Genomic DNA, 20083 nt, shown 5'->3' with positions numbered 1-20083 from the left:
ACTGAGGTTTTGTCAGATGTTTTCTAACATAAGCAAAGCTTATGTTATTATTTCATTCTGCATATATAATCCATCCAATAATCACACTCACATGGCAATCAATCATCATGGCATGCTGCTTTGTACGAAGGAGCTGATTGCTTTTCATTACGGGTATACAGTACAATATGATAAACTCATGATCTAGCCAAACAGTGGCCTCGAAATCTTAACTTACACTGTACAGTGTACGTAATATTTGAATAATATATGCCCCCGTATATACTTTAATAATGACACATTTTATAATGAATATTACCAATATCATAGTAATGTTCCTGTAAGGTGATTACTGTAGTGAGATCACACAGTAGATCAGAGAATAGTCATTTTAGACAGTTTCTACTGTATTTATTATGTTTCAGTATTTATTACGTTCATGCATTCATAATGGTGAGCCGTAGGGCAAATTTAATAGACATATTAATTATTTTTTATAAGAACATTTCATTTGAAAATGTGAGACATTTTTCATACTTGAGCGAGGTCGATATTATGGTATGTGTATAGTATCAAACCATAACAATATATATTCATCTTAAAAACTTTAATTTTACACATTCTATTCTTTCCTTCTTTTTAGAGAGAACACGAATTAATTTTGTTTCATGATTTCTATCATATAAATATTCCATCACGTTACCCTGAGAATTTAAGTTACTTGCCCAAGAAAAAGTTGTGAAAACTTGAATATTATTCTTATAAATGGAAATATTTCAACTAGTGATCAGGACCTTAGTTTGGAATGCTCAAAACTAAAATGGTAATATGGAATGTATTTATTAGCTTTATTCAAGTTGGAAAGTTACAGTGCGTTTCAAGTCACTCTATCACTCCGCCAGTTGTATTATGAGAAACAATGTCAAATCATCTGCAGAGTCTTTTACTGATTGTTTTTCAATACTCATGAAAATAATTGTAAGCTAAGTAAACCGAAGTCCGAGGTTGAGCATTTTGTTTTTAACCCCTGGAGCCTGATTCATGTATTGAAATGTTGTTTACATTTATTAATAAAAACTTCAATAACTTTAGAGCCTGTTTGCACTACCCGTTAAAATGTCACAGATTCCTGGTGATTATAACAATCCAATATGCAACATATTAATAGAAATGTATAAAAATAATTATATTTTAATCTGGTATAGCTTATATTAGTAATAAATTCGGTAAGAAGAAATCTACGAGTATACAGCCAGTTGTATTATAAATGGCTGAATAATACGTAAAGCGTCCATGAGTTTCATCTGTTCAGAATGATCGCTTCAATTTCAATTTTTTCATTGTCTTATACACGATATCTATACGATAACCACGTTTGATACCATTGGTCAATATAAATTTCGAAAGACTAAGATTTCAATGTTTCAAGACTATATCTTTTCAAGCAGAAATTCGAATACATCAACGAATATTTCACAAGAAGCTTCAAGGTTTTCGAAAATTCGGCATTTGCGTTTGGCAGAAAAGCAAAATAAAAACATGTAAATATAACTTACTATATTCATAGATATTTTTTCACACGATGCATTCCTTGTCACAAAGAATTCAAATTCCTTTGAGAAGTCGGCATGCAAACAAACATACTTCGTTTCTTCTTTTTGTTTGGACTATCCAAGTTATTCAGTCGACATTGTGTAGAAACAACACATTCACACGAGAAACACAAACAATACAATACAAAATAACACACCGAACTGACAACCGAGAGAAAAACTCTCACTTTGCCGCAAGCACGAGGGGAATTTCTTATGTGTTATCTTATACACAGAAAATAATACACACACACACACACCTTTTTCTTTATTCCACTCTCGCTCTCTCCCTGTTATATTGTGGTCGTGGGTACGCGTACGTGAAGAGAACCAACTGTGGAATGAATCGACCGAGAAAAAGTTTTTTTTCTTGTTTGGTGCGAAAAAGGTAAAGAAGAGACTGGCCGGACGGGAAACCCACGCGGGATTTTCTGCTACCATCAAGACGTCACTGGTTTATCGTACGTGACGTCACGTGATGCGTCCGGTTTGGGCGGGAAAATGACCACCGGGTATTTTGAATACATGTTATTTGTGTATAAGCACTTATATCTTACTTGACTGGAATACTGCTGTTCAGAATAATTGAGAAATTCAGTACTGACATTCATCTGGGAGAAGTAATCACAACGCTACGAAGACATTTCCTATGAACAAGGTGACCATATGACCCGTATTTTTTGGAAACTTTTCGTATTTTACTATAATTTTGGTTATCCCGAGTATCTTGCAATAAAAAATTTTCCAACGAAAATAACTGGAATATGATATAATCTACACAGAACTCGCAGATGGGTATTATTTCCACCGCTTATATAAAAATACATTACGATAATTATGGATATAAATGATCCGTGTAATTTTAAAACCGGATAGATCCATTTTTTTTCGATTTTCCGATTATGGCATTTGTCTTCAGTTTTTCTACAGATCTATCAGGCGATCCCGTAACATTCAAAGAGCAGCAGCTAGATGCTATTTTGATTTGTGAAAGTACCGATTAGTTGCAAAAGCAGATAAGTAAAAAAATCAGTTTGATCATTTTTGTCGCACCACGGTCATTTTCTGCACACGAGGGCTAATTAGACCGGGACCTACAATTTATTGCCGATTCCGAACGGCAGACTTGTTTTTCATACTCATCGAGAGGTTGGTGCGCTAACCCCTCGATGGGGGACTCCCTGCGGTAGCAATTTTTGCTGCGGTCAAATCGCCGTTTTTTGTTGTACCCCTGTGTCAGGAAATTTTTCTGACAAGGACGAACTGGGTATCGAACTCGCGACACCTCTAAACATCCTTTGGTACTTTAGGCGAGCATCTTATCGACCGGGCTACCGCGCCCAAAATCAGTTTGAAAAGTGAAAAAAGCAGATGGGTCAAAGATACACGAAGACATACATTTATCCGATAGCTTGGTTGCAAAACCAGTCAGATCCAAAAGAAAATATAATTTTCCTCAGGGAAATGTCCTTGGCCCCCATACTTTTTTCACTTTTTATCGACAAACTCGATCAGGGTATCGATGGAATTACTAGAAAATTCGCAGATGATGTGAAGCTAATGGGGGTAATCGGGAATGAAAGCGATAGGGAGTTGCTCCAGATCAACTTAAACAAGATTGCAGCATGGGCAAATGAATGTAGCATGACGTTTAGCGTAGATAAGTGCATGGTCGCTCATTTTGGGTCGAACAACCCACGGTTCTCTTACGAGTTGAATGGTGTCACTATCCCGGATGCAGCTAGAGTCACCGATTTGGGAATTCTCATTGACGAGCGACTTAAGTTTTCTGAACATTGTTCAGCGGTTGTCAAAAAATCGAATAGAATGCTTGGTCTCATTTTCAAAAAGGTCTCTTCGCGTTCTTCTAAAGTCATTCTTCCGCTTTTTCGAGACTTAGTTCGTCCTGGACTGGAGTAGGCTGTAAGGTTTTGGAGATCATACCTACAGAGGGACATATACTTGGTTGAAGGGATGCAGAGAAGAGCTACGCGTGTCCTTATTGGCACACAGGGCTCGAGTTATGAAGAGAGACTTCATTTTTTGAATATGTTTACATTGGATGAACGCAGGTGTCGAGGAGATATGATCGAAGTGTTCAAAATTTTCAATGGGATGGATAGGATGGACCATGAACTTTTAGTACACCGCCAATCGACTGCTTTTACAAGGGGACACCAGTATCGATTGGTGAGGGACAATGCAAGGCTATGGTGTCGCAGGGAATTTTTCTCTAATAGGGTTGTCAATAAATGGAATAGCTTACCCCCGGAGGTAGTAAATTGTAACACAATTGACACGTTTAAAAAGAAATACGATAAACATGTTGGGGTAAATCGAGAAGCTATCCATTCTTAGAATAAGACAACCATAAGTATTCTTTATGGGCATTGTATAATGTTTTATCATGTGTATATATTGTTTATAATTTATGTTAATTGCATTTTTATTTAATTGGGTTGCTGTATTTTTGAAACATATGACATCCATATTTTTATGGGCATCTTTTTATCAGCCACCTCGTTTGGCATTTTGCCTGTTGTGGCGTTGTATTTGTATTTGTATTTGTATTTTCTGTTTCTGAGTTTGTCGTAATTAATAAAAATGATAATCAACTACTACACCGAAATCACTGAAATTTTGTAGGAATATTTATATGACATATTTCGGTAAGATGAATCTAAAAAATGAATATCGGATCATTCGCTGGAATTTAATGAATTTTTAAAGTTTGAAAAAAAAGAGCTAGTTTTCAAAAATCAAGAGATGAAAGTAACGCCCGCACTTACAGGGCACCCTGTATATCTTATGCATGAGCTGCAAAAACTTCAAAAATTCGATCTGAGAGAAAATATGATTGTTTCTTCTATTCATTTACACTATAATTCATTACTTGAGTGACTTCACATCAAAGACAAACATTGTCAACTGTCAGTAAGTTGATAAAAAACTACTCTTAGTTGTACAATTTTTATTGAATTCAAATTTATTGCTCTGGTCATAAAACCAATTGCAAAGGTGACAACACAATACAATTAATAACACAAATAAATATAAAATGATAACAAACTTGAAGGCAGGTATGACGTGAAGGTAAGGCCATTATATGCCTGTTATATGACTAAATTTACATGTGAATTCGCAATATCACAGAAAGGGGTGCAATTACTAAATCTGAAGGTGCACAACACTGTACAAAGGTGACTACAATAATAGAACTCTATAAGGCGGCCGTAACGTTATAATGTAAACGCTTCCCGAAACCTTGAGTTGTCAGAAAGAAACCAGAATATTTTGTACATAAGACTATCAGCATTTTTTTATAAAATAAGTAAAGGATTGGTTTATTGCCAGGGCTTCTAAATATTTTATTCTACAGTAACTGTAAACTTTACATCCCAGGATAACATGCTGCCACGTCTCTGGTACCCTTTTTTTTCCATAATAACGTGATCATCATGTATCCCCAAGAGATTTTTACGATATATCCAGGGAATTTGTCCACGTGTTCCTATCCTTACATCCATTCCCGAACCCAGACCTGCACAGTCAGAAGCAAGCTCCCAAGCCACTGGACTGCTAGGTGGCAAACGGAACTACCATTACAGAACTAGCAAGTCTCTTCATGATTTATTGCCATTAACATTCCACAAAGATCGATTCCAAAACGAATTTAAGTTGGGTGAAAATCCGTTATGCGCGCTTGCGTCCGTTATTGATAGAAACACATTCCGCCATTCAGAATATTGAGATAAGTCCAATAGGAAACCAATGTTAACTCAATTTTGATTTTTTTTTTTTTTTGACGGATTTCCATCTTTGATGTGGAACGTTATGAGCGTTATTAATGTGGATCCGCTCATTTTTTGTCTTGTTTTGAAAAAAAAATTAATTGCAGATTCGGAGGTCGTAACACCTTTAAATACAGTGCAATGTACATTAGCCCTCTCTTCCCAGAAATCGGTGATTTTCTTAGCAATACCAATTATTCTTATCTTTGACAACTTTTTTGGCGAGAATTGGTGATGTCCCGTGTTTTCCTTGATGAATTATGGTCCTCCTAGTAAGTAAATAATGTTTCCCGTAATCATGATTTTATGGAGACGACACAATCTCTTTCTCTCAACTGAATTTCACTTTTTTTTGCAGATCTCTTCTCTTGTATTAATCTACTTTTTAACATTAAAATCAACCATATAATTCGAATACTTTTCGAGCACTCTTCGTGAAACGCTCAGTTGCATTTTAACATAACAATCGAAATGATACTGTATATCGATATTAATTTAAAAATAAATTCTTTTCGATTTTCTGTAACTTTCTTACGACTTTAAAATTCTATAACGCAAGGGATAAGAATTGAAAAATACATATCAGAAAATGGTTGCGGAATGGATCTATTTTGGCCCGATCTATTTCAAGAAAATCGAGGTGTACCAAGACATTCTTGTTCGAGATGTAGAATAAGAATGTCAATAGCGACTTAAGAATTCGAGTTCACTCCCACCAGTAGCTCATTATCGATTTGCAGAAGTATAATTTGATAACCAGGAAGAACCAGGGGAGCGAGATCAACCAATTTTTGACGTGGATCGCACGCAAACATTTGACCTTTCCTTAGTCGAGTGCCCGAGCTCCTGGTGATTCCTTATAACCCTTTGGCCGAAACTGTTTCATTTACTTATTTTTTTATTTTCTACATACGTATAATATATGAAACCCTCTGCATGTTCACGTCACATTCCGAGTCCTCTCAGAGAAATTCAAGAGGCTCGTTAGGTCGGAACCCCGTGGTGTGTAACCACCCTACTGTGAGCTTTTGCAGTCATATTTATTTTGGTTTTTTTTTGCCATCGCAATTAGACTAGACAGTTGCGTATGGCGTTCTTGTGTTTGGCGTGTATTTTTTTTTCCTTTCAGCTGCATCACGTGAAGGTGGCCCATGGAGAACGTATAACTTACCTAAATTGGTTCTTATATTTTCTCTTTACAAAAAGAGTAAAATAGGCAGGGCCGAAGGGTCATTTCCTGCAATCTGATTGTGTTTTTTTGCAGGCTATGAATGCATCGGGGATGCACGAGTTTCATCGGGGAAATTATATTAGGGAAGTAATGGGTACGGGGAAGAGGTGACACTGGCATCGATATAAAATCAAGTGTCACTATCTCAAATTTAGTGGCAAATGCGTACATACCAAATTATGCATCACATTCAGTGATGCATATAGAAATCTGAAATTCATTAGCAAGCACTTGGACATATCTGCAACTTTTGAGATTCTTACATACATTTCAAAATTTTGTGGTGCCTACATGTTCTGCCACTATTAAAACAGTAGCTATTAAAGTAATTTAATAACAACCTTAAAATATTAAATGCATTGCGACTACCAGAGATGTACGTAGGTACTTCTTTAACATTGTGCATGCACTTGCAACATCCCATAATTATGTTTCCAATTCAATGACACTCGCAAACATTCCACTGTTTCTAACTTTGTGACAGTTTAATGGATCTAAAATCTAGCGACACATGCGTACATATCAAGTGTTGCATCAAATTTATCGACATTTTCGTAAATGTCAAATTCATTGACACTTGCATATATCTTCAAAACCCAGTTACACTTTCACACATGTTAAATTGTATCTAAAACTCAGGGACTCTGAGGAGGACATATTTGTCTCGAGTCCAGTAACTTTTGAATACATCTCAAATATTACCTCTAATTCGAGATGACTCTTGCATACATTTCAAAATTTGTTTCAAACTCAATGACAGTTGCATGCATCCGAAATTTAGCTTAAAATTCAGTGACACCTGCACATATTTCAAATTTTGTTTCAAATTCAGTGTTTTTGCATGTATCTAAAATTTTGTCTTTAATTTGAAATGACTTTTGTATACATTTCAAATTTTATCTCACTTTTCACTTATCTTTGAAACTTAGTGACACTTTTACATTTCAATTTTTGCACACATTTAAATATTTGCCTCAAATCCGATTACTCTGGCATACATCCAATATTTTGTCTCTAGTTTGGGATGTTTGGAATCGTTCTTGTATACATTTCACATTTTGCCTCAAACTCAGTGACTTTTGCAAACATTCCAAATTTTTCTCAAATTATGCATGGATACCAAATGTTGTCTCAAACTCAATGACGTTTGCATACATTCAAAGTTTTATTTAGTGCCACTCGCATACATTCAGAATTAGTCTGAAATTTAGTAGTAATTTGTGCTGAATAAATACAAACTTACAAAAGAAACATTTCTTCGATTTCTCTCCCATACTGGATGCCATCACAAACACACCTTTCTATCTGAATTTCGAATTCATGAAACACACAAAGTACATGGAAAAACTTTCAACCCGACTAATGTATTTAAACATATGAAGTAGTGTTGTGATTATAATTATCACTCGCATCATACACGTCATACAACAAACAGGCGCCAAAGAATCCGACGGATTTACAAATAAGGGAGGTGAAAGTCCATGATGTGGAGGATGCCTTGTCTCATCGAGATTTGGTGTGGGCTTTGAACTTTCACTTGCCCAATGTAGGCGTCGAAAGCAGAGGTGGTTCGGCTGTTCGTTGCCCCTTTCTATAATGATTGTCACTAGCTCTCTCTTGTGTTCGTCTTATTACATTCCTAATCTTTTTTACTTTCGTGGGCACCCGAATAAAATTCCTCATATACAATTACGAAGAACAATTTGAATTCGAAATGAGAACGGGGAGAATATCATCATAGGCTGTCCAACTGCAAATTATCTACTGATGATATTTTTATAGTTTCTTACAATTATAAATGCTGATTTCACAGGTTATTCATACAGTAGGGAAGATGGGAATTACGTAACACACAGCCGGCATGTGGCCCTCGGAGATTCTGTGGTCCGCCGATGAGTTTTAGAAAACTCACTGAACTACTTTTTTGTGGCACTGAAGGACAAATAAATTTTTTAAAAAATTGTTCGAAAAAAAGTTGTTAAATATAAGTCACTAACAGCTGTACTGTGGTATTTAGACCTGTGAAATGCTTTCCAAATCCATCAGTGATGTTGTGCATTCCATCTGCGAGTATTACCAGGGCCGGCTCAAAGAGTTCGGGAGCCTAAGGTTAAAAGAAACTTTGGGCTTCCCCTGACTTCATACGTTTCGAAGGAAATCCGGCACATGGAAAAAGGCATAAATAACTACAGAATTTATAGAAATTTTGAAAATACCTCAATGGAAAAAATAATTGATAATAATTTCTTAGAACAATATGTAATTTCAAGAATTCGTAAAAGAAATAATTGATCAAGGTAACATTTGAACTGAATTTCTTTTAAAACGAAAATTTCTGAAACTTGAATGTAGATAACTCCCTTGAATGTTGATCAAGAAACATAATATTTAAATTATTTCACACCACACTCTTGAGGTACCTGCTGGGATATTATCTACTTTTGTAAAGCATTCCATTCCGAAGAAGAGACGGTTTTTACTTCTACGGTTAATTTAGCAAAAGTGGAAAGGTTCCGTTTTGAAAGTACGTTCCTCATCTGAAACGTTGGCGATCCCTGCAGTAGAGAATCATCAAGCTAACGTCGTTTTATGAAAAGAAAAAAAAAAATCGAATATTGTATGCGATAAATATCTTAATCAATTTTTTTACTTTTACGATATCTTTTAGAATTTTCTCTGCTACCATTTATGGTTTGGTTGTTTATTATCGTTTCCGCATATTTTTTTGGGAAAAAAAAAGTAGATAATGGTATTTTTTTCACTTAAAACGAAACCCGCAGCGGAAATGCATAACACGTGCGGTTTGCCTGCCGTAGAATAATAATGTATACAAACAGCTATGGCCGACGATACGGCTCTTATTCAACTGTCTCACCAAGGACAGTTTCGCAATAAAAACATCAAGAAAATGTCTCTCTTTTGCGGTTTATGTGTCTCACCGCACGCCAAAAAAGCCTTTACCTTCTCCTCTCTGAGAAAAGAATAAAAAACTCATAAAACTGAAATACTAAAAACCTTCGAATTTTAGAATGAGTATAGAGAATACATTTTTTTTTTTTTTTTTTGTATTCCCCATAGTATTGTTGTATGGTTCAGGGCAACTCCATTCTCCAAAATAATGGAATATTCCGAATCATGTTCGTAGAAATTTACAATAATTTCGAATAGTTTATTCCATTCTGAAACAAACTGATAAACCAACATGAGTGAGTTTGAGCATTTTAAAAATTCGATGGTCAACTAACCTAGTGTTTCTTCAGGGGACTAATGCACGATCTTAGCTTCCCATGCTTTCCTATGGGGGAAATCTCCTTTCTTTCCGAAACATTTAAAAGTTTTCTGTTCACTTTAGGCACTCAATTTTTTTCTTTCAAATGGTATGGATATTTTCATACAATTTCCTGCGAGCATTTAGGATTTTAATTTTTGGTTATTTTTTCCTCGAATTTTAACATCAACAACATACAATTTTTTCTCCAAAAATCACCAAAATTTATCCATATTTTGTGCCATGAAGTTTTTTTAAATAATTTTAATAAAAAATCCTCTTGTTAAAGTATGTAACACTATAGTACTGAGAGACACACATAGTTTCAAGACATTTGAATGAGTAGTTGCCCAAAAAAATTTTCTTTATCTAACAAAAACTTAGTTTTCAGAAAGAGTATTTCATACAAAACAGCATACACAGGGTGTCCTGATACGGCATTTATCTCATCAACAGTCCGTCGTAGAGGTATAGTTTCAACTATAGTTATTATTTCACATCTGAATTTTTTGTCACAGCTTTCTATGCCTTTCTTAATTACCTGACATGGGCTAGACCAGGGCTGGATAAAAACAAAAACAAAATCTAAGTGCCAGAAAAAAAAATTTAGGCACCAAAGAATTTTTACCTGAAGAAAAAGTTTCAAAATTATGCTTATATTTTGGCTTTTTCAGGGCATAGAGACCCTTTTTTCATGTTGGCAGATATTCTGGTACAAATTCCAAACATTTTGTGATGCTCTCAGCCTGCAATTTAATAACTGCGCAAAAAAAATTTTAGATGACAATACTAATTTTTTAGCCGCCATGGTGACCTGACTCCCGGGATTTGTTCAGGCCTTGTCTAGACTAACGTTAATTACAGGAGGAGAAGGTGGACCCACTCCAACATACATGGACATTATTATATAACGTCCCTTAAATCTGTCAGACGTAAAAGAACCCTAGCCTGTGGGTCGGGGAATTTATTTACTTTTTTATATTCATTTTACACTCCAAATATTTATCAACTAACCGAGTAGAACAATCGGTTCATCACGTAAAAGGTTTCTAACTTAACCGAAAGATAGTGCTGTCTAACAGCATTTGCTATAAATTTACTGGGAAATCAATGCGAGAAGCCCACTAAATGCCCTGACATTTTGACATGCTTTGAGAGAATCTTGATCTAGGGTCTTGTCAAAAGTTGTATTCTTAAGATCTCACAATCAATAGATATTGCAGGTCATGCATAAACTATGCAGACGATTCTGTGGTCCCTCAACGAGAAGTAAATTCACCATTTCGTTATGTGGGGACAACTTTACGAAGGAAATATGTTATTGTATGGCATTCATCTCCATTTCAAAAGTGGAAATATTCCTTTTGTTAAACTGCTTGGCTGACATTGACGAGATATATCCTCTCCTTAATCGTCTAATTTTAGCAATAACAAACCTAGATATTGATTTTTTTTAGTGGTGATTTGTCAATGGTACACTTTCTCTCATCATTTTTATTTGGTTTTTTCTAGAGAATCTGGAAAAAAACAAAGCTTGAAAAATAATGTAACATTTAACAGGGGTCTGGTGATTTTTACTTTGTCATTTTTAATGAGGTCCAGTGGAAATAATTAAGCCAAGGAAACAATTAAGAAATATTCTGATACGGAACGAGTCGGTTTCAAACCATGGTACTAATGGAACCTCAGAATGTTTTTAGTACCGTATTTTGCTGCGTACAATTCGCGGATTATACCGTGAAAAAAAATCATAGAAATTTCTTACATGGATTATATGTCGTTGCGTCTTATCTGCAGCTTTGTTCTGGGAGGGGAATAGAGATAAATTATTTCAATTTCCAGTATATGGCGTGTATATATGTCAATAGAAAAATCGACATATTTCGACAATGCATGTAACAAAGAACCCCCTTCCACAACTTTCACATGCAGATTACACACTGCTGTGAACTATGCCAGTATTCTTCAATCTTTTTACAACCATCGGTAAAAACCAGTCAAACAATTTCGCGGACCGGTGATAATTAAAGAAATAATTTACGGACCAGCAAAAAATAAATATGTTCAATAGTTCACGACCGGTGAAAGATAAATATTTTTTAAAATTGGTGGACCGGCAAAAGATAAATAAGTAGTAAAAATAGTTTTTAGACCGTCAAAAAAAAATTTGTAAATAGGGGGGGGGGAAACAATTTGATTAGGACAAATAAATGGGTAAGAGGAATAATTTGGGAGACGGACTGAGACGGGGCAGAAAACAAGCATATTTACAAATTTAGAGACAACATTTTATTTTTGATGACTGGAATTATGTAACGGCTTTTCATCATTGGGGACTACTATACCAAACTGCTACTCGGCCATATCGCTATATTGCAATTTACTGCCATTAATGAGATGGGTTGGAAATGAAGGTAATGTCTATTGGTGGTCGCACCAAGTTCGTTAGGGGAAAAAAGCATTGAAGAGACTGGTCCGATCATCACCAGTTGACTGACTGACTGACTAAGTCAGCTTCAGTCAGGAAAGGACAAATCTGAAGGACTCCCTCTTCCCCAACAATTTCAGTGGTCCCGTACAGGCATATGAAAAACACACACACACAAAAACTGTTAAAAACACTGGAGTACATATACGATGCCCCCACCAATCAAAGCAGTCAAATTTATATCTGCGGATTATACAGAAGAAATAACTGATATTAAGTGAATGCCTCATCGAATCTTGCTAAACGTGGTTGAGATGCTCTAATTAACCCATCTTTAAATTGGAAACCTAATTATAGATGCATTTATCGTCAATTGTCCAATCATACTACTGTTAGGAACGGTTTAAAATTCAATAAAGATTCACGGAACAGTAATAATCCATTAAGTAGAAGATAGAAAAAGGCACGAATTGCGTGCAATTGATGTAAAGACTCTAAAAATGCGTCTAACGTTTGCCTGAGACTAAACACTCGTGATTTCTTAAAGAGATGTTCAAAAAAATGGACGAAAGTATAAGATTTTTTAAAGAAATATTAAAAAAACAATTTGATCTAACCATGGCCTAGATATTCAATTGACCCATCGTTAACTTGGAAAATAAGTAGATGCATTTATCGTCTATTGTTCAATCACACTATTGTATAAGAAACGATTCTAAATTCAATAAAGATTCATCCAACAACGCAATAATAATCCAATAAGAAGAAAATAGAAAGAGGCATAATCGAATTGTAATTGATGTGTAAAAAACTCAAAAAAAAAACGCATCTAACGTTTTCCTGAGACTAAACACTTGCAATTTGGTGAACAGATGTTCAAAAAAAAAAATGGACGAAAGTGAATGATTTTAAAGATGGCAATAGGTAGTGAAGAAAGTGTGTGTTGGGCAATTTCTCTTTACTTTACTTAAGTCCTTCCTTTCAGACTGCGACTGTCAGTAGGCGAAGGTAAGTAGTAGACACAGAGATAAGAAACATAATAATAAAAATAATAATATTGAGAAAAAGACCTACGGGGCACACCTGCAAAAGAACAGAAACCCCTTCTTAGTAATCGAAGGAGGGCGTTATGTGTGGGCCGCCGACAAAAAACTAGATGCGTTAGCCCGGGGCATCAAAGTTCCTTGGACCGCAAGGTTGTTATACCACAAGCAATTTTCTTAAAGGTATATAAGAAATAAATAGAGAGATAATACGTGTGTGTGTGTGTTATAATAATAATAATAAAAATAAGATTTTATTTTTTTCTGGATGTCTCTGGTCGTTGGTTTGGATGATGGCTCCATCTTTTATCTCTCCTTTTCACGCTGATCCCGTTGTTGCATAACATCCAAGGACGAATGTTGGATTGTCTTTTACATGCGTAAAACATTTATGAATGCCTATTTTGTTGTGTTGCCTTTTTTTTTATGTATATATCTTGTCACTACACTGTCATGTCTATTTTCTGTTTCGCTTTTTTATACCTTTTGATATAAGTGTTATATCTATTGTGTTGAAAGTACGGTCGTGTACGAACTTCGATATGTGAGCCTTTCTATGATAACAACTGCGTTTGCATTTCGTGAAAATTCCACTTGATTATTCGTGTGTGGGCAAATTTTTAAAAAATTACCAAAAATATATAAGGGCAAATAATAATGATAAAGCTTTAAAAATGTTAGACGGACGTGGACGTCTTCTTGTTTTTAAATATTCCGGTATCATTCATTTTTCCACATTTAAATGGTTTTTTCTTTTTTGTGTATTCTTGACAGTACATTCATCAACTCTTTGAAGAAAATCAATCTAATTAGTTATACATTTTATTGATCACTAGCGAAAATACCACAGGTGCTTCCCGGGATTTCTTCACATACTGGGAGCGTAACAGTAGTGAAAATCCATTGCAAAAGGATAAACATGTTTATAGCGCATTATCTGGAACAACGGTGTAACCAAAGTAAACATTCCAAAAAATCATTTTTGAGGACTACAATCCATTGTTCCTCGGCAGTTTTTCATCCATTTTGATAATTTGCCCAGCTATGAAAAACTTTAAAAGTAGCCTATCGGGCAACGTACAAGTCGGGCCCGATTCGGTATGCGATCAAATCCCATTATAACGAACTCCAAGAGACCGGATTACGTTACTTTGTTATAAAAGAAATTACTTCATTATAAAAGAATTCCAGTTTTTTCATTGTTACTATGTAAACTTATCACTTTTCTAAAGGATTAGAAAAGTGTTAGTTAAAACGAGATTTTTTTTCCGCTGTAAGGGGCCGTTCAAGTATTACCTTAGCAAAATTTAGCCATTTTTGACCCCCCCCCCCTCCTTGTCAGCAAAATTTCGTCATCAGCTCTGCCCCTCTGAATCCAACTCATATTTTCATTAAGGGTGGTTGATGACGTAAGCATTATTCAAACCCCCCCCTCCCCCCTTGTCATCAAAAGTCAGCAAATCAGAAAGCCCCTTCCCCTCCCTTTTCATCAAAAGTCAGCAAATCAGTAAACCCCTCCCCCCCATCGATGATGACGTAATACTTGAACGGCCCCAAACGATATTCGTTAAAACGGGATTTTTTTTCCGCTGTAACGATATTCGTTAAAACGGGATTCAACTGAATATATATTGCGATAAATGAGATAAATCCGGTCAGTATGCATAACCACTGAGCATTTTAAAAAGTTTGATTAATTTCCCTAAATCTATCACTTTCACCGGCAATTATGCGTAGCCGTAGTAGCCATGGTTGGTAAATTTGATAAATTTCCCTAAATTAATCACTTCAATTAATTAATTTCACCATAAATCAATCGCATATTAATTATTCATTGATTTTTTAGTATTGTGCACCTATTGAAGTCAGAGCCCTTTGGCCTTTCACAGGCTTGTGTACATTAAATAAATGAATAAAAAATACTTACTACGTTATACTATATTTCTTGTGAAACACATTTGATTCACTGCAGATTCGAAGTAAACTGAATGACAATTTTTTTACAAATTTTAGCAATATTTTTAGCTGAATTTCTTCATTTTTTTGGCTGTCAACAAAGCTTAAAAATTTGCATACTTAAAAAGACAAATAATAGTACTGCAGCCGATCTCATTGTCATGAGAAGGCTTTCTATGGTTCTCGTACCAAGGTCATCTCTATAGACCCATAGGCCGTCAGGAAACGTGACGTTGTGGGACCCTACCTAGAATAGCCTACAAATTTGCATCGTTATTATTGAAAGTCACGGTACCAAATCTCATAACCATGGAGCTCTCTATGAACACGGGACCTCCGGGCCGTGTCCATAGAGAGCGGAGTCATGCATCAAGACTGTTCTAGCCGTTGGTCAGTGTCAGAGTGGGTCCCACGTGTTAACACGGCTTTGAACCTGTAATTTTTACAGCTCTTTTTTGCATGCACAACTCCATCTACACATGGAATTTCAACCAAAATCTTTTTGAATCAAGCAGCTCTCACAAGGTAATTGATTCCTTTAGTGTCAATTTTTGAAATATCGGATTTGGCCCTACCCGAATTTAGGAATTTATCGGACATCGATAACGCATTCGATTTATTATAATCGTTATTCAAATTTTCAAATGCGTATTTTCCTTTGAATATCAAACAGGAAAAAAACCAATAACTTTATCATCAATGACACAAGTTTCAGAAGAAACTAAAAAATTTCTATAGAATTTTATTTATAGAAAATCACTTACGCTGCCATAAAATATAGAACGCTATCAGCACCCTGAACAATGTGTTGCCATTTTTAGACGAAATCTAATACCAGTTCGTCGTTTTCTTCTTAATTTCTTCTGAGATTCTTCATCACGAACAATAAAATAGCGAAGGGCATGGAAGAATAATACAAAAAAAAAAAAAAGGCAAAAATTTGAAAAAAGAATTTAGTTGTTTGATGATCTTCAAGCATCTTTATCTTGTCGTCAATGCAAGAATTGAGGTCAGAAGGCAAAAGAAAACGAGAAAAAACAGGTTAACTTTAGGTTGAAGGCAATTATGAAATCCCCCGGTCAAACACTTCGTTTAACAGAGAAAGAAAAAAAAAACCCTCCTTGTAAGGTCCGTCTCTAAGTGTTGTGGGTGTGTGATGAAATTCTCTCCTGCTATTCGTGTTTGTATGCCAAAGATCGTTCCTTTTGCCGATGATACTATAAAAACAATACCCACTAATAGAAATCGTTCACTACCAGCGAAATTAGAAAGACGTTAGAAAATGAACTTATTGTTCTTGATAAAATGACCTGAAATTATTTTTCAATTCGTAAGGTATCCGACTTCGGTTTAATACGTCTTTTTAGAAGAAAATATCGATTTTTATTGATTTTTATCTTTTATGGAAGCCATGTTTCTTGTGATTCCAAAACTGGCCTGTTTTGTTTAATTATGTGACGCTTAGAACCGAAGTTATGCCCGCTTTTTGTTGTGCTTTTTCCATCAAGTAAATTTGTGAATAAAAATTTTAAATGAAGAATGTGATATTTTTTTCATCATTTTACTTACGCAAGTTTGAAACATGATTCCTAAAAATCTATTGATTGCATCATTGCGAAATTTTAGTATCATATTCTGCGATATCCCTTTCAGAAACGAACATTCATTCTTTTCTTAAAATTTTCAAGATGTTTTTGCGTTTTTGGTATTCGCAAAGTGCATTAAAAAAGGGATTTCAGAAAAACCTTTTTTTTTAATTTAAAATTTTTTGTAAAGAAATAATTCACTCTGTTCAATTTTTTCCAGCCAAGATCATGCAGGGTATATTCATATTCACACATACAATTTTTTCAAAATCTTATGAAATAAATCACACTTTTCACCGAGGCACTTTCTTCTGGAGACCATCTTAAAAACCATAGCTATATAATAGGGATGTCTCATCCCTCTGAAGATGCTCTTGCCGCCTTAGCTCAGTGGGCGTGATCTCTGACCTGGTGCTTGACGTCACTGTCCGAACACTTTTTAACTGAATCGCGACTATGAATACCAGGGTAGTCAATAACAATATACCGGTACTGTCAAGGCACTGACGTCACCTGGCACCGACTCCACCGCGTCACGAGACAGCCCTTATTATATGGCCCTGTCAAAAAAAAACCCTGGAAGTTCAGCTTTAAGTGCTGCCCTGTGATGAATGCCCTCAAATTTCATATTCACCATGTTTCTAACTCGAAATATACACGATCTTTTAAGTCATGTCTTAATTGCCTGAGATCAAAGGAAAAAATTCTACAGTCAGAAAATGCAACCACCACGTTGTGCATGCAGTGTCTAAAAGGGTTAAATTCTTATGGTTATGAACTAGGTATATGAACTTAAGGTTTATCCCATATATTTGTCTAATTACAATGTTTAATACACACGAATATATAAAATGAAGTTCCAAGAAATCCACACACATATCAACATATTTGGGTGTATCTTATGAGCAGACCATACCATATTTTAAACTTTCAGTCCATAACCTGCATGATTACTAGTTAAATGTACCGTGAAAACAACAAAACATTTCATTCGTAGAATTTTTTGCTATTATGTTTCGAATACCACGTAAATTTTTCTCAAAATTAGACAATAAACGGGATTTTTCCCAGATAATGTCATAGCATAGGTAGTTTTTGCCCGATGGGGAAAAAAATCGTAAAATTGTAATCGTCGTAAAGTTCGATGGTTTTATAACGGTGTTTTCGTTCCCACCTAAAATTTGCCACCCTGTAAATTTTGCTGCCATTGCAGTTGACCCATTTGCCTCTCTAATTCCAACCCTGTTCAGCTTTACGATCACGGAATGCACACAGCTTGCATACAGTTCTGTAAGTCTGCATATCATTTGGAAATCCAACACTTCGATTTGGAAATCGAAAACGACAATTTGTTATAATTTCAGAGAGCAACTGCTTTACTGCAAGTGGTAGTAAAGTGTGCCGATTCTTGCATTTTGTCCGATTAAAACTGAATGGATATTTCCACACATTTCCACACTATAATGGACAAAGTGGAGCTGTCGTGAAAAAGAATATTTGAAAATAACTGAGGGGAATCAGGGACGTAAGCAGGATCGACCTCTGTCGGAGCTGAAGCATGAGGGAGAAATTTTGAGTTACCAACTTTGAATATAAATAAAATATGAAAATATATGTTTGAAATAAATCTTATATATATAAATTTCATCTTCGATTTTTTCTGTTTTGCTATTCCATTTCATTCACAACCATATTGGAACGTACCCATTGACACCCATTGGCGTACGCAAGGGGGTGGGGGAGGTTGGAGTTTTAAACCCCCCCCCCCCAAGCTGAGATTATAGTGTTATTTTGCAGGAAATAACGTGAACCCCCCCCCCCCCACCTGAGAAGAAAAAAAATTGAAAATCTTCTTTGAGAAAATTCTGCGTATGCCTATGGTGATACCACTACCTAGAATTGTCCCTTACCAATCGATACTAGTGTTATTTGTATGTAATCGATACTAGTTGATTTGTATTTGTATGATCACCATATGCTTTCTCTGTGTACGTTCGCCCAACTCTGGTTCACAAGTATGGGCTGATCCAGGTATAGTCCGGGGGTATAATGTCTTCATGGAGCCTACATGATAAAATTCTGGAACACAATAATTTTTATTAAAAATGTGGTTATAATGACGGACTCGCGATGCGAGGATCCGGGTTCGAACCCCACAGTGGTGTTCGGCTGAAGTTGGTTTTCTGTGGTTCCCAACTTCAAGGAGCAAATGCGAGCCGATCTCCCCGTTAAAAAGTCTCGCCACAGAGAGCAACAGTCCTACAACGATAAATCATTCAATCATAACTCTTCACTCATAGTTAGAAAAACTGGTGGCAGATGGCAGCACTACACATAACAAGCATTACAGAGAAACAAAAAACTTCACGTCAGGTTTCACTACACGTACACGCACATTCCCGCATGTACTGATTCCTTGGGGTCACGCGGGGGGGGGGGTGTATGTGTGGTGTAGCAGCAGTAGGTAGGGCCTCCAAAAAATAGCTCGGGGATCCATGATGTTCTTAAGTCAGCCACCTCGTTGGGCAATTTGCCTGTTGGGGCATTGTATTTGTATATTTGTATTTGTTACCTTATCGTAGCAGTTGATTGAACGATATATTAATAACTCATGGTTCATCCTATCCATCCCGTTGAAAATTTTAAGCCTATCGGCCATATCCTCCCGTCATCTGCGCTTTTCCAATGTTAAATTTGGAAGAGCGCAGACATTTTCAAAAAAATGTCTCTCTTCGTAGCTTAAGCCCCGTGTGCGACCTAGATCACGCGTGGCTCTTCTCTGCATCCCCTCGGCCAACTCAATGTTTCTATAAGTCTCAAAACCTTACGGCTTACTCCAATCCAGGACGAAGTAAACCCCAGAAAAGCGTAAGGATCACTTTGGGAGAACCGGAAGAGATCTTTTGAGAATGAAACCGAGCATTATGTCCGTTTTTTTAACCACTACTGAACAATGTCCAGAAAACCTAAGTCGTTCGTCAATGAGGATTCACAAATCGGGGATCCTAGATGCATCCGAAGCGACACCACCATTTAACTCGTAAGTGAAGCGTAGGTTGTTCGAATGAAAATGAACGATCATTGCACTTATGAACGCCAAAGGTCCTGCTCCTATTGTTAGCGCATGCTGCAATCATATTGAAGTTCGTCTGAAGCAGCTTCCTATCGCTTTGATTCCCGACTATCCCCATAAGCTTCAGGTCATCTGC

The 20083-nt window shown here is 36.0% G+C and overlaps 1 protein-coding gene across 2 annotated transcripts in view; it reads right to left on the bottom strand.

Moving 5' to 3' along the window:
- LOC149087591 (uncharacterized) overlaps positions 1 to 20083 on the bottom strand; it is a 133627-nt gene that overhangs the window by 42321 nt on the left and 71223 nt on the right. The window contains exon 1 of one of the 2 annotated variants that reach the window (XM_089231520.1): positions 1536 to 1922. The exons of the other annotated variant lie outside the window; for it this stretch is intronic. The gene's annotated coding sequence lies outside the window, so the exon portion shown is untranslated. Of the gene's footprint in view, positions 1 to 1535; positions 1923 to 20083 lie in introns of those variants that run through there. 2 annotated transcript variants of the gene reach the window in all.

The sequence above is a fragment of the Pholcus phalangioides genome, unplaced genomic scaffold (assembly GCF_987345545.1).
Source record: "Pholcus phalangioides strain wild (caught in Gottingen) unplaced genomic scaffold, Ppha-v1.0 ptg000004l_1, whole genome shotgun sequence".
NCBI lineage: Eukaryota > Metazoa > Arthropoda > Arachnida > Araneae > Pholcidae > Pholcus > Pholcus phalangioides.
Note: the sequence above shows the minus strand (reverse complement) of the source record. Positions and strands in the feature narration are given on the sequence as shown.